Raw genomic sequence first — 16,535 nt, 5'->3', positions numbered from 1 at the left:
GGGGAGGGGGGGGGGGGTGAAGCGGAGGACGACTACGACGGCTCCAGCGTGGGGCGCCAAGTGTTTTGATGCTTGTTATGCGAAGGGGAACTTGATAAACAACGGGACGGAGCCGACGGAGCCGGACCCGGGATCATCACCGTTGCCCTCCGCCCACCGCCACGGTGGAACGGACGTCCGACCGACCGACTGGCTGCGCCCGTGTCATTACGAAAGAATTGATGTCCTGACACTACGGCGTCATTCCGTTTTTCTAACTTGTTGTCCCGAACGTGAGTCCCCCGGAGGAGAGAGAGACGGTCGTCGTTAGCGGCGGTGCCGGAGCGCCGGAGACGCGCGGTTTTCGAGCGTCGCGCGATCGGAAATTTCGGGTCACGGCACATAGACCCCGGGCAGAAGTCACAGTGGGACTTCGATGCCGATTCTCTCCATCCTTCGCTTGGGACGACACGCGGACTTAATAGCATGTGGCACGCACGTGTTGACATACGTCGCGATATCAATCGTTTTTTTCGTCATTTTTCGTATTCGATCGCACTGAGGGAAATTCCATCAAAATTGCAGTCGTTTTCGGCAACTCGACTGTATCTTCTTCTGATTTTTAAGATTGTTGTGTAAAGCTCAAAGTCCTATTTCCAATGGCGCCGTCAAGAGACACGCGTTTTTAAACCGTTGGAATTTCACATGAAGAATTTTGTGAGAATGCGCGTAAAAGATCCGTCAAAGTCAGAGAACGCTAATGATCGTTTCCGCCACGTTTCACCTCTTCGTTATCCGCGTTCCTCTCCTACAGCACAATCCGCGAAGAGAGAGGAAGATTTAAGTGTAGATATTTGACGGAAATAGAGCTGAGCCTCGCGGGGCGACGCGGCGAAAACGAGAACGGTACCGGTGTTTACTCGCTTCCCGCTATTAAGACGCAGGAAGTCTCGCTCGCGCGTCGCGGCCGCCCGTTTAATTCGCGCGTCGTAAAGTACCGACAACCGAGAGTACACATCGAATCCGGGAATCACTTTAATGTCGTTCGAATCACAACGCACCGCGATTCATAGATCGCAAGGAGAGTGAAGAGAGAGAATAATCGACGCACTGACGAGTACTGAAAATGTTCGATCGATAAAATCGCTTTTCAGTCGAAACGGCCTGAATATAAAAAAAAAATAGAATAAGAAAAGAAATAAATCATCTAACATAGAAATGGGTCAACTGAAAGATCAATCATCAAAAAATAATTTTATATGAAAGAGGGTGCGGGAATTATTAGATTGCAATTTTAAGCGACGCGCTGATAAAGACTAATAAAAACGTCCGATCGATAAAATCGCTTTTCAGTCGAAACGAACTAAATACACAAGAGATAAGAAATGAATTATCAACTGATAATTATGTACACGGGGGAAGTAACGTAGCAAAAATGACAATACGGAAGAGATTATGTGTGGAGATAGCTAGATTAATATTACAAACGAAACGACACAGTGTAACCTTTCAGTGTAACGACGTCACGTCACCTTTCACAGCCAGCCCACTGAGATATTTTCAAAACGCCGATTAATTATTCATTTTGAACTACTAGCCGAGTTGCCGGTACGGCAAACCCGGCTGATTACATAATCAGCCACAAGCTGTGCGGCTATAGCAGCCTCGACTCTAATTCCCGGCGACGCTACGCAGGGGGAGAGAAAGAGAGAGAGAGTGCTCTTCCGGCTTCTCGGGCGCGAAATATCGAGCAACGAAGGGACGCCGTCGTCGCGACCGCCGCCGCCGCTGCAAATGACATTGTTTATCCACCGTGGGAGCAAGAAGAGTCGCCCGGAGTCGTCGTCGTCGCCGTCGTCGGTCGTTTGGCTTGACTCGGTCAAGCACCCTGGTGTGTGTACCAGTCTCAACGTTCTCGTTGGCCATGCATGCGCGCCAGCCAGAACTACCCCCGCTCGCCACCACGGTGCCCGTCGTCGTGCGCGCACGTGTACGTGCACACGTGCACGTAAAGCCACGTCGGTCGCAGCATGTGTGTATCGGACGACGGGGAGCGCGCACGTATCCGCCGCCGGCGGCGAGTGGCGTCAGGAGCCGCGTCGCCACGTTACTGGCGCGCCGCCGCTCGCCGTGTCGCCGCGGATTCGCGCCGCGTCGCACCACTACGCGCGCCGGCAACACAGCGGCCGCCCTTAGAGACGAGAGCAGACGACGACGACGACGACGGCCGCAGGGGTGAGCAGAGACGGCTCCAGTCGTCCGCGCGGACGCTTTAGCACGCGCTACATATTGCGCGACTCTCGTCATCGCGGCCAGTCGGCGCTCGGCGATCCGGAGAGTCGTGTCGGGTGTTGCGTCGGCTGTGACTCGTCTTCCGCATCCACCGTAGCGTCTCAGGCCTCTTTCGCGTCTAAGCTTCGTATGAGATTTCGGAGTAGCGATTCTGAGACTGGCCTGCCTGCCTCGCGAAACCTTCTCGATACCCCGGGGTCTTCATGCGGGGTCTTTCAAACTTCAAGTCGAGCGCTCAGCCTGACGCGCGATTTTCATGCCATTGCGAGGTACAAAGCCTTGTGATGATATATTGCTGTTTGTCGATTAAAAATCATGTTGCATCGCCGAAAATACATAAACGACTGGATGTGTATGTAGAGTAAATTGATATTATCATACCGGGGATACATATCGAATGTAAATGGTTTGCTATTTATTTCTCAATCACGCCGAGTTCAATCGCCACGAGTCTTTCTTTTTCTAGTGCTACTCGAGATACCTCGCGTGAATTCCGACTGAATATGGGAAAAATGTCAATATGTGTTTCAGATATGTGTGCCTCGTTAAATCGGCGGGATAACGAAAGCGCGTAGTAAAAGTTCAGCGCGGCGTATTTTACGCGGGATCTTCTCCGACGGCGGAGATCTCGCAATCAGCAAGCGGCGACGGCGGCTTGTACGCCGGCGTGGCACGTGCGCGGTATCTCGACCAATAGCGGGAAGTCGGCAACAGGTAAGAGACAACGTGAGTTCAGCGTTATTACGGGAATGTCGAGGACATTAGACGCGGACGGAAACTGTCCGAAAAGCATATAGAGATACGCGCCGACGGAGAGAATGAAAATGTATCCATCGTCATCCTGGCACACGGAGGAAACAATTTCGTGGTGCAACTGAAGTTTTCCGGGGCTCCCGGGGATTAGGCGAAAACTCGATTGTAGAAATGAGAAGATTCCTACACGGAGAGAAATAAATTGCTGATATGGCAAATTTTATATTGTCGCAACAAAGTCTGTCAGTTTTTACATAGACAGCAAAACGATTTGTTAAGATCTTTTTACTAATTGTCATTCGTTGGATTATTTTGTTGAATCTACAAATTATTTTGCTGAAAGAACAAATTTCGCAGAAATAAAGTTTATTTCTGCGAAATAAATTTTATATCCCGCAAATAAATTTGTAAGGAGTTTTTTTCTCAGTGCAGCGATGATTATTTCGTTACGACGGAAAAATGATTTTTCTCCGTGTACAGGAAGTTTCGACTCAGTCAATTGTTCTCGGTTGCCTCAACCAAGTTTTAACTCTCTAATAGCGAAATAAATTTTCAAGACATCAAAGCGTTTTTCGAAGCATTTTAATGCAATTATTTGAAGTAAGCTAAATTTTATTATATTTCTTCATTTATAAATAAACACAGAAAAAAGTTTCATGTTATTATTATTATTTACTTTTTTCACCCATTTTGTATATTAATTAGACGAAAAGTAAACAAAACAGAACATGGGGTCGGATTCGATAACAAGCTTACCATTAGAGAGTTAACACTGCCGATAGTAAAGTCCTCACGATAACAAAGATATTTTATTGTCATCGAATTTTCCTCTAGTCCCTGTTTAGTTTGGAGGAACTGAGTTTTTTTCACGCACCCGTGAATTAATCGCTGCGAGTTTAGCATAGTTTCCCCCCTTGCCCCCCGAGATAACACAAAACGAGAAACACACACGCGATAATAGGAAGAAAGGAACGCCGTAAGCGAGCGCAAATGATTATTGCGACATCGTTTGGTTGACGAAGGACAGGCTCGAAAACGAGGACTCCGTAGGTCTCCGTGATAGCGGAATGAATATTTCACCGCGTTTGGGAAGCGATAATTATGCCGGGCAACGTCGCGTCTCTCTTCCTTCTTACGTAATAGCCGGCGAATAAATTAACGTCGCCTCAACGACGCCGGGTATCATCGAATCGCGCGATTAGCGCGCGGTTTCGCGCGTAAAGGCGCGATTGCGTCAGGCACCGATTGCGGAATGCGTCTCGAAGGTGGATCGATGTAATCGTTACCCCGCATAGTTTCCGTCAATTGAAAAAGCATGAGTGGCAGGTGTAAATATAGTAATGCCGCAACGCGTAAATATCACGGGAGAATCTATTTTATCCCTATTATCTACGCTGTGATGGACGCGCCGTATTTAGACTTAGCGTGTGTAAATTTAAACGTGCGTATCGCGGCGTAATAGCAGCGCATCTAGCGAAAGCAATCGAACACGCCGCGAGTTAACACACATTTTGGTAGTTTGTGTCGCAGTCGCGCGCTGCACCGAAATTCTTTTCCAAGTTCAACGATCGAACGGTCGTTACTCCGAAAAGTAAGTCTCCGAATTTCCCGACTCCGACTTCGTCGTCGATCGCGATGTCGCTCGATCGGCACGGCCTGCTCATGAGGCACCTCGATCTCTCACCGCATTCGCAGAGCTTCCGCGAAATTACCAAGTTTCTTCTTTCGCACACTGAAAGAGGCTCCACTAAAATTACAGTCATTTTTCAGGCTCAGCTGTATCTTCTTCCGGTTTTCATCGAAAAATAGTAACGGCAATACATGTGCGTGTAACAAATGGCAAGAATTGTTTTCTCAATACAAGATATCAAGATACGAAATATTCGCGATAGATATAAAAATATCAACTGCAAGGTTAAGGATCAAGTTTTTGCATCGTACGGCCAACTGTGCAAATGTGAGAAGAGACGTTTCTTTAATAGTATAAAAAAATCTGATGCAAGCGCACCAGACAGCATTAATATTCCCGATCGTATTACCGGCCGATTGTTGTTCCCGACGAAGACGAAGCGCGATGTTATCACTGCGTCGAACTTTCCTGAGTTCAACGTTTAGATAGATGACGACGCTTTCGACGTGGGTGTATCCTACGATACACCTTTTTTTTTCACGAGCTATCTGCCAGGGAACGGCCCGTTACCTCTGGCCGCTCGCCGTCGCGAGGTTTTTCCCAGCCCGAGCTCCCGGCTCGCACATGCGTCATCTCCGAAAATTAAGTCTTCGATATCGCGTGTTTGTTGTTGGCGCTTCGTGCCTCTTGTCGCGACCCCACTCGACGACAACGGCGCGTTCGAATACGAATAAATTACAAGCTGTACGTGATTTTTCAGCCGACAATTTTATTCTGCCTGCTTCTCCCCCCTCTCTTTCTCTCTCTCTATTCCTTTCCGCCCGCCGTACACCTACCGTGGCGATGTGGCGCGCTTCGTCGGCACGAAAATCGCCGATCGAGGAGGCAGCCGGAGAGAGAGAGAACGGCTGGAAGATTAGATTCGCCGCAGCGTAATTTCGTATGCACGCACACCTCCTCGCCCTGTGCACGCTTCTCTGTTTCTCTCTCATCTGTCCTCCTCGTTCTTTCCCTCTCCCTCATTCCCATATCTCTTGCTTCCATTATATCTATTCACTTTAATTCTTCTTTCTATCTCTCGATATTTATATTTATTCTCATTTCCGTATTTATGTTTTTCTCCACATTTCTCTAAGTTCATCTAAATATTTTTCTCATCTATGTAACCTACGCATTTAGACGGCACATCTTTGAATATTAATAAACGCGCGTATCTACTCATTCGCCTCGGCCATGTCTCTTTTTTCCATTATATCATGATGTATCTTGATACAATTTTATTTTTTTTCTTTCTGTCTCAATATTTATATTCATTCTCACGTTTATTTTCGTGCCTATTTCTTCCCTGTACAATCTCTACGTTCGTCTTCAAACTTTCGCTCATGCATGCATGCAATCTGCATTTCTACAGGGTAAACCTTAGAATGTTAATAAACGCTCTTATCTACTCATCTACCCTGGCTTTATCCCATGTCGTTCCGCCGACGTAGTCCCGGTGATGCGCGTGAATAAAGGTAGCGTCGTTTTCGCCGACGGCTCCGCTCTCGCGCGATGCTTGGCCCGAACGGTGCTCGCCGCAAGAGGGGGGCCCGAGGGACGAGCAAGAAGGGGGGGCGTCCGTTCGTGCGGGTACGGCGCGGGCCAAAGAGGTACGGACGGATGCTGGACTACTGCGGTGCGGAGAGCGGCAAAAGGGGAACGATCGCGCGAGGGGCTTAGTGGGGCACGGAGGGAGGCAGCGGGACGGACAGGCGCCTACGGCGCGGATCCGAGTGGCGCCAGCGCTAACGTAAGCGTCAGCGTTAGCGCCGGTCGCGCGTCCGGACCGGCCGATATCATCCAGGAAGTTACGAGCCGCACCTGTCCCGTCATACCTTCCCCTCTCCGCCACGTCGCCGGCGCGCTCGCTAGTCGTCGTAGCTGCTTTTGCAGGGCCGTCGTTGCTACGCTCTCGCGCCCACCGACAGACGCAACGCCGTTGACGAGCGTCGTCGCTCGTCGCAGGTGTTCCCGTCGAGCAGCCGCTCGGTCGCCAGCGGTTTTCGCGTCGCGCCAAAGTGGAGACTTCCGTTGGCGGCCTCGTGTCCGGAATGAAAAAAAAGGGGGGGAGAGAGAGTGGCACGATCGGGCGGCCGTGTATCCGCTCGGCTTTAGGGAGGAGGTTGTTCACGAACCGTGCTAGAATGGCGTCGTTCGGAGCAGAATTGGACGACACCGGTAGTCGTCGGCGTGGAAACGTTATTGTTCCTTATTATTCGTTGTGATAATCCGCGTTTTTAACAAAGAATTCGAAAATCTCGTTTATTTCGACGTCTCGTATATATTTTTATCTCGCGTTTCTCTCTCTCTCTCTCTCTAATGCGAGACTCAGATTAACTCGAGTTACGCTTTATCGCTGCGACTTAAACGCGCGTATTTCCTCGTGGCAACCACCGGCAGAAATATCTCGAATACGGAGGCGAGGCGAGAACTGGAACTACTACTACTAATTCTGCTACTGTTACTAGTACTACTACCATCACCGCTGTTGCTGCTGTTACTACTACCACCATTACTATTACTATCCGGTGACTTTCCGCGCGTGTACACGCCCGTACGACTCGTTTTTATGGAACAATCGTTAATAGTATGCGCGACCAGTTGATCGAATATATTTAAATCTGTGAGGAGTTAAGTAGGGATATGGCGCCAGCGATGCAGACGATTACGCACCGAGTCCGTCGAGCGTGCAACGCGTCGCGTCGCGTTGCGTCGCGACACACTGCCACGGAGCTAGCGACCGGGTTTTCCATTTACAAACGAACGTCGTTAATACCAGCCGAATTTCCATAACCGGCACAAAGCCTCCCGTCCGGCTGACTGACAGGTGCGCGTTCTCAACAGCGAGCGCGAACAATGAAGGAGAGGCGCCGTTACGGTCGCGCGTTCGTTATCCTTCAGACTCACGTTGCCGATTTTACAATGGACATATCTTTCCTCTCTCTCTCTCTCTCTCTTTCTCTGTTTGTCACATGCAAGAGAAATTTTGCAGAGACTGCGTAATGTCGGTACCGCCGGACACCTCACTTGTCCCGCAAACGTTGAGAATGCGCTGAACTGAAACTCGAATCGTTCAACGTCACGTATGCTTTTCGCGCGAAATACTCTCGAAATTTCTGCGAGTGAAATTCCACTCGGGAAGTAGAGTGACAGCCGAGTCACTCGAAGCCGAATGACTTTTCACTCATATAGACCGAATTCTCTCCACTCTGAATCGTGAGAGTGGAAGAATGAATCTGACGTGTACTTCATCGTCAAACATTCACTCTAATTGATTGAAACATTTACCGATGTGGATTAAAGATCCACTCTCGAGAGAAACACTCACTTTTGTGGCTTCGAGTGTCGATATTTTCACTGTCGCTTTGGGTGAATTTCCATTCGCATTTCGAGTGAGATTCCGCTGCAAGAAATTTAGAGGATGTAATATACAAAGTGAAACAAGAACTATTATCACTCTGAATATCTTCAGAAAATAAAAATATTTCATTAACGACTAAATGAAGAGATGAAAAAAGTGTATAAATATTTACAAAACATTGAGAAAAAATGTTTCGTATTTGCAATTATAATCGCACGTAAATGAAATAATTATAGTCAGAAGAACTATTTTTTTAGTGAAACCATCGTTGCTACTGAATATTCGTTGCGACAGCGATAAAATGTAATTGGCGTAATTAATTATTAACGAACAAAATTAACGAATTATTCGTAATTAGGGCCGAAATAGCCAGGAACTTGTTGCCAGGATAGAATATATTTTGCTGAATGAGTTTGTCCTTAGAATACATTAATTTGCTGTAAGAACAAGATTAGTGTTTTCCTACATTTGCTATATTTACATTTGTTTTCACGGCAAAATTATTTGTAGATTCAGCAAAATAATTTAGCGAATGGCAATTAGTACAACAAATCGTATCAACAAATCGTTTTGCTGTCTACATAGTAACTTATTTCTCTATATACTATTTTTCTCATATACTATTTTTTTAGATTAAAAACAACAGAAGATATAGTTAAGGCCGTAAATGACTATAATTTTAATGGGATCTCTTTCAGTGAAGGTGTTCGAAGTGAGCGTCGATATCAATGCAATTTCTGTCGGATAAGTTTTCCTCTTACTCTCATATTTCGAAGATATTCCGAGCGGTAATAACGATTGTCACGCCCTATGTACGTGAGATTTGTTTGCGGCCGGTCTAAATGTTTACCAGCGGCGGGCACGTAATAATAAATACGCTATTATAGCTATAAAGGCTCGTCCAAGTTTTCCACGACGAATTCGAGACGCAGATACGCAGAACAAACACACGCACGGCCGCCGATGCAACGCGGACGCGACGCGCGCGGTGATAAACAGCTAGAAGCTCCGAATGATTGGTCATACCACCGAGGACACGCGTTCCAACGCGTCGTCTCGGTCCATCGGGGAGTTACTGAAAAAGATTCCGCCTGCCCCAAGAATAGCCCGAAACGTCTCCGCGCTTCGCGGAAGATGAATTATAGCGGAATCGTGAGCGGGATGCTCTCTCGCAGCCGCCCGTCGTCGTCGCCACCGCCGCCGCCGCCGTTGCTGCTTCGAAGAACGACGACGATCGCTCTCGCTCGGAATTTGGAGCGTTGACATCGGCGCCGACGGTCTCCTACATAGAGAGTCTCAGGAGACACTTCATGTCGGAGCGCCTCGATATCCGCCCGTCCCCTCCGGCCGAGTAAAATTAACGCGCGCCCGTTTCTTAACATGTCGACTGCCGCGTTAATTCCCGCGTTAATTGCACTGCAGAGCTCAAATGACAATCAAATTACCGGAGATGCCCTAAAGAAATGTAATTTCGGGTATTATATGCCTTTCACTTCAGCGGCTTCCTGTTGGCTATACGAGCAATTATTTCAGATGGCACCTAATTATATTTTACATACATACAATTTTTCATTGAGAAGAGAGTACTTGTAACTATAATTGCGTATACACAGAGCAAAAGATTTCTGCGGATTTGTTTGATTTGGGGCTTTTTAATATAAATATAATTTACCATGAAATGTTACACACAAAGAAGTTCATTAATATTTTTCTAACATCTTTCAAATAATTTGTTACTCGTGACAACCATTGTAGTGTTTGGACGAAAATACAAAAGAAATATATTATTTGACGTAGAGAGAGAGAGAGAGAGAGAGATTTTTATTATTTGAAAAACCAAACAATCCTGTTTATTAAGACAAACATTTGTTTATTTACTCCATTCCAAAGAAATAGATTTATTTCAATTAAAGAAATTTTATTGAACCCAAGGAAATTTTGTGTATACGTGTGTGTGTGTGTTATCTCTGTAATGAAATAATTATAGTCAGAAGCATTTTTGCAATAAATATCATTATAGAGTCAATGATAATAATCTTATATGCATATCGTTACTACTAATTTTTTGTTAAGTCAAAAAAATACTGCTGGCGCCGAGAAGTACTGTAATTTTAATGAGATTATTATTTTTTCCTTTCAATATTTATGAGACGCGTCAATATCATAGCGTCGGTCGCCACCGGTGACCGCTGCGGTATTCAACGTGCTAATCGCGAAGCATTACGGAACACGAGGCAATGTGTCGCTTCTTTTCCATTTTTTCCTTTTTATTTTCAATAGGAGTTGCAGAACTCGGCGGCGCGATACTCGAGGATAATTATAATAACGCACGAGAGAGAAAGAGAGAGAGAATGAGTAGGACTTGCAATATACCCACTTTCCATGTTTGTAATCTCGCGGCGCGGCTAACGGCGCAAAAATGCCGCGAGACTGAAAATGTTTTCCATGCGAGAGAGGCGGCCGCTCCCTCGTTTGTGCGCGGCGTGACAACGTCAACGCGTCGTCAATCATACCTCTCTGCCTTGTCGCGCGCGCGGCGCCGGCAGCGTCGAGCGAGTGTGTATTCTCGGAAAGTCTCGGAAAGATCTCCTCTTCCACGCGCGTATTTTTCTCGCTTTTCGCGCGCGCATTTACGACTCGCCAATTAGTCACGGCGTCGGCGCTGAAATTTCAATTATTATTTATTCATCGCACGACGTCCCACCGGCCACCCACGCGCGCCATTGTCGACTTCTTCTCGTCCGGGTCCGTGAATCGCGATCGATCAGCCGCCGATGCGCGGAATTGCAAACGGCCGCGACGGCAAAACGAGCACGCGTGTTAATATCAGAGCCGAACGGAGGGCGAGCGTCGTTTTACCAGTGGTAATTGGCGTTAGGCTGTTTCATTAATAATCTTCCTCCGCGACACGAAAGAGTCGCGCGAGCGACACGACGAGCGACGTCGCGCGACCGAGGATGTCGTCAAAACGAAAGGTGACGTCGCGACCTTTCGGGAAGAGACGACCCTCGTCTCATTCTATTTGCGCGAGCTCGGCATTCCTATCGCGCTGCATTGTTTCTAGCGGGCGCCGGTGCTTATGCCGCGAGACGTCGTCCCCATGCGGCTCGTGCGCCGCGCGATGTCCAATTTAAGAACGCGCGCGCGTGTGCACGACATTTACACGGGTAATGCGATTCGCTAATGAGTGGATCTTGCCCGGCAGGTCGTTCTGAAAATTGGGAATCTATCAAATTGGGGGCGCTCGATAAATAGGTGGTAGATTCGACTGAATAATTACTACGATGTTTCTTAGCAAGTTTTCATTTGTGTGTCAAATAAACATTACTCGATCCAAGTAAAAATATATTTGCTAAGGATTGGAATACCGTTGAAGTAATTGTTTACTTGAATCTAGCAGTTTCTCCTATGCAAGACAATTAGATCATTTTTCTCGGGAAGTCATTATGTCCCGTTTGTTTGAAAAAAACTCGCTCATTTGTTTTCGTTACAGAAATCTAGTCATTATGACATTATAATAGAATTATAATTCATTATATTAATTAATCAATATAGTTATATTATCGTAATATATATAATAATAATATAATAATAATATCATAATGACGGTCATTTAAGGATGTGTGTTATTAGCTCTGAAAAATTTCACAAGTTTTTTCTGACGATGATATTTTTGAAGATATCGATGGAACGTCGGCGTTTCTATATTCCGTCGCGTAGCGCAACGATCGAGCATTCCCCGGTGCCATCGGTTGCGATATGTCAAGAATGGCGCCACGCTCCCGCGGAGTGGTGGCGGGCATGCGAGTAATTTTCACGTTTAGAAATAGAACAAAATAAAAGTACGATCGCGCGATCCTACACCGTTTCGCGTAGTTCGCTCGTCGTGACGTGAATATCACGGAGGCTCGTTCAAACAGTTGCTACTGACTTGCTAAATAATTATTAATTAATAACCACGGTAAAAAGTTAGATTAGCACATCTTTGAGTATTAATTGAATGATCATTAAAGGCAAATTTGAATTCTCCTCGGAGAGTTGCAGATTTTATTTTATTTTATCCTTTGTTCGCCTATTTAGCAATACACGGATGATCGCGATCAATTCCTAATCTAATTTTGCGCCACGAGGATATGCTTCGGGAGAAAATAATTACACGATTATCCCCGCAAGAATTATATTTACGACGCATAAAGAAGTTGTCGCGGCCGAAGAAGCTTCACTCGTCTCTCTTGCCTTTTCTCACTGCGAAATCTGTATTCGTCAAAGGAAACGCTGAAAGGCGCTTTGTATCCCCGAGCGAGAATAATTCGTGCGTCTCGTCGCGGATATACGGACAAACGAACACTCTCCACCTCATCCTGCTTCCTCCCCTCCTCTCTCTCTCTCTCTTCCTCCCTCTGTTTCTTAGCGTGCGGACTAAACGAGATCTTTTTGTTCGGAACGTCCGTATACCTTGGGCTAGGGCCGCCTTGATCGACATTTAATTGGACCGAGACATCGAGGCACCGGGAACGCGGACGGCCCTGAAGAATTTACCGCGAGCTTTACCGGCCGGACGAGCGAGAGGGGGCGAGCGAGGAGCGAGAGTGTGGGACGAGGAGCGCGGGAAGGGAAGGTAAGGGCGGAAAGGAGTCGGAGGGAGACGGACGGACAGCGTTCGCGGAGGCCAGGCGTCTGATTACTAGCCAGAGCACGGGACGCCAGACGTACATAACTAAATAACTTCCTAAATTCTATATCATTTCGGCAGCGGACTCCGACGGTGAAATAACGCGTCTAGACCCTCGTCGCGACCCGTCGCGACCCGGCCGCGAGAAGAGAGACACTCGCGTCGGACCCTGGCGAAATCTGTGATTTGTCTCAGACTATTTTGCGCGATTCGCTCCACCGCGCTGTGCAGAAATTCAGGGCAAATAAATAGATTGTCTTATTTCTGTGTGACATATTTTTGCACATATTTTCGATACATGTTAGGCGATATTGTATGTTAAAATATCACAAAAATACTACATTCTGTAGTAAACAGTAATTGAAAAAAATGTACGACGAAAATTATGGAGAAAGTCAGGTTTAACTTTGACATATAATGTAGTCACACGGAGAAAAATACTCTTGCTATCGTAGCGAAACCATAGCTGCTACCGTATATTTGTTGCAAACTAACGAATTATTCGTATTAGGTTGGTGCATATGAAATGTCGGATTCTTAAGTGATTGTATAAAACTGTATATCTTTCTTCAAAAGCTGTTTATTCAATCAAAGTATGCTCCATTCGCTTCAATACACTTCTCCCAACGAGATTTTAAAGCGTAGATGCCTGTCTTAAAAAAATTTTGGTCTTTAGAATTAATAAACTCTGATATCGAGTTTTTTAGACTGTCTTCATTTTCATGGTGTTTGCCTCTTAAAAACAGCTCTAAATGCTTGAAAAAATGAAAATCGGTCGGCGAGAGATCCGGTGAATATGGTGGATGCTGCAAAACTTCATATTCCAGTTCGTTCAGTTTCGCAATTGTTTTGTGCGATGTGTGCGGCCGAGCGTTGTCATGGAGCAGTAGCGGGCCATGCCGATTCACAAGCGATGGGAGTACAATTTGGTGTCTCAATATCGTTGTATGGTCAACTTTCATCCTGATAGCAAGTTCCCTCGTGGATACGGCTGGATCCGCTTCCACTAGAGCCTTCAGGTCATCATTATTCACAGACGTTTTGGGTCTTCCGCGCGGCTCATTTTGCAGTGAAAAATCGCCAGTCCGAAATTTTTCGAACCAACGCTGCACTTTCCGATTGTTAACCGTATTCTCCCCAAACGCTTGGTTTATGTTGCGTGCAGCTTTTGCAGCACTATTACCAAGTTTGTACTCATATAAGAAAATGACGCGAATGTCGGCAGAATTCATATCGGTAATAAACTCAAAAGAAATAAAAAAGGGAAGACCTTCGAGAAAACCTATTTTGTTGAAATGAGTCTCTGGCAATGGACAATACGAGTATGAATGAGGTTATGCCAAATACAAAAGTATAACGAAAACAGGGAGGAAAACGTCCGCATGTAAAGAGAATGCGACATTTCATACGCACCAACCTAATAATTAGAGCAGAAACAGTTGCCAGGATAGAAAATATTCCGTTAAGTTATCCTTGAGAAACGTTAATTCGCCGTTGAGACATAAAACTTATATTTTTCATACATCTACTAATTGATTTCATACATCTACTAATTGATTTATTCTTACAGCAAAATAATTGATAGATTCGGCAAAGTAATCTTGCAACCGTGCGATCTTCGTATATTTGGAAAACAATTGGAGAACAATTTCGCTCAGCTCGGCTCGAAAAGAGCCGGATCGATCGTCGGATATTCGAAGAGCTCGATTACTCGTGCGTGTCTGGAGGTTCATCACGCTGCTTAGCGTTTCTCAAGTTCATAAAGCGGTCTCGCGTCGACACTCGCCCGACAGTCCAGCCGCGGTCTTCTTCGCGGTTAAAAACTATGCGTGTCTCGCTCGCAGCGACAAGTCGCGCGCGAATAATGCGCTGCATAAATATCTAACGTCACTCACTATTTTAAGGCAGGCGATTGTGGAACGAGATATCGAGCCGGTACACGCGTCGTATAAACCGCGCGGCTTCGTTCCTATTATTTTTCTCATTGCGCAAACCGCACTTTCCGTCTCGTTATTTCCGACCGAATAACCTTCCGCGCCAGTGTCGCGTAGCGCGCGCTTGACATGAAAATTTGATCGATGCCGAATGACTCGATCTTCGTGGAATTTCGACGCGATCGGAGGAATACGGGGGATGCACGACGATGACACTTGGGGCAATCGCGTGTTACGCTATGTTACGACGGCGTTTCGATTAAAGAAATACGAAATTACAGGCTCCCGCAACTATAAAGTCGTTGTCGCCGGGCGGACGAGACCGGGCGAGGCTATATGCAGCCTATTACAAAATTTCGTCCGCGGGATCGCGAAACGGGTTTCTAAAATTAGAAAATTTACGAGCGACGATCCTTGCGGCTCTGCACACTGGTATGCCATTCGCGATCCTTTTTTAGCGTTTCGCCCGACTACCATTACCACCACTCACCGGCCTGTGTATACCTGTTCCGCCCTGCTCTAGTGTCGGCCGACGCCGTTACGATCCAAATTGAACGCGCGCTTCTCTTTCGGCCAACATAAATTGCACATTTTTATTGTTTAATTATTCGGCCGCGATATTACAAGCGGCTGGGCCGATGCGCCGATACAGTGCTCTGCGGTGCGAAGTCAACGGCCGAATGGGCAGAACGCGCGCACCTGCCGGACAGACATTTTTCCAAGTTCAACGCTCGGCCGGCCGGTTGTCGTCACCTCCGAAAATTAAATCTCGTGAATTTTCGCTCGACCTTGGTCTCGAAAGTCCCTCGTCAGCTCGGTCGCGGTGACATCAGCGCGCACATTCATCCAGCGAGTTTTCGCGAGTAGGTCGACGAGCAGGTGACGCGCCGTTACTTCCGGTCCGACATCGAAACTCCCCCCTTGACGATGAGTTCGCGTTACAATAATTATTTATCGTTGCGTGATCATGATATCGCGAGCGATGCGTTGCAATGACATCGATGTACGTCGCAGTACAGATGATCCCTCCTCGAGAGCGATTCTCCGAACAATGCAATATTATCTCTCAGGACAATACAATATTATCTGTACCGAGCTCCGAAGATAAAGACGAGGCGGACATTTTTCCGAGTCTGACGCTCGGATGGAAGTCATAAATTCAATCTACCCGCTCCAGCCGATTTTATAACAATTTTCCGCGGTAGTATATAATAACAAATGTTTTAATACGTTTTCCGTAACAAAATATTAATGTTACTATCATCAAAGAAACGAGCACGCGATCAATTTCTGTTGCAGACTGGACGTCTACATTGACAAGTGCGAGTGACCAGGATATTGACAAACTTCGTGAGTAACTGATATATTTGTGTCATTTCAACAGATAGGAAGCTGATACATGCGAAGCGATGTCTCCTTATTATTCCAATTATTTTCCACGTCGCAATGCGCTACTAGATTGATCTGGTGTACACGACAGTTGCAACTCTCAAAACGTCAGTACTCTCGACCTTCGATGGGGACTGCCCGTTTCGCGAGATATTCACTTATACCATTTTTTGATGATGTTCAGCTATGATGAACGCAGGAGACTCACCTTTGATACATCCAATAACAATCATTTGTAGATGAGTCTTTAGCGAGTCCAAAATATAAAAAGCAGGAAACGTGATCTAACCTCCATGACGATCGCGCAATACTTTGCTCGGCACTCCCAACAGCTCGTTTCACGCGATATCCGCTTTCGACGCTTCTTTCGTCATCACACTCACTTCCGGCACTCCCGATCATTCGAACACGAGATTTTCATTTTCACCAAAATCGTGGACAAATTCAGAGTCCTCCCGAGTCGAAACATACACGAACCGTGTTTTA

At 46.4% G+C, this 16,535-nt stretch overlaps 1 protein-coding gene across 3 annotated transcripts in view; it reads left to right on the top strand.

Moving 5' to 3' along the window:
- Positions 1–2,234: 2,234 nt before the first annotated feature.
- LOC106751087 (mothers against decapentaplegic homolog 6) overlaps positions 2,235–16,535 on the top strand; it is a 71,242-nt gene continuing 56,941 nt past the window's right edge. For 2 of the 3 annotated variants that reach the window (XM_014631866.1, XM_014631864.1), the window contains exons 1-4: positions 2,235–2,540; positions 2,803–2,985; positions 12,520–12,672; positions 15,960–16,010. The gene's annotated coding sequence lies outside the window, so the exon portion shown is untranslated. The remainder of the gene's footprint in view (positions 2,541–2,802; positions 2,986–12,519; positions 12,673–15,959; positions 16,011–16,535) is intronic. The other variant, XM_014631865.1, reaches the window with a different exon arrangement.

The sequence above is a fragment of the Dinoponera quadriceps genome, unplaced genomic scaffold (genome assembly GCF_001313825.1).
Source record: "Dinoponera quadriceps isolate SergipeBrazil2010 unplaced genomic scaffold, ASM131382v1 scaffold8292, whole genome shotgun sequence".
NCBI classification, from domain to species: Eukaryota; Metazoa; Arthropoda; class Insecta; order Hymenoptera; family Formicidae; genus Dinoponera; species Dinoponera quadriceps.
The sequence above is the reverse complement of the archived record's forward strand: the minus strand, read 5'-3'. Positions and strand labels throughout refer to the sequence as shown.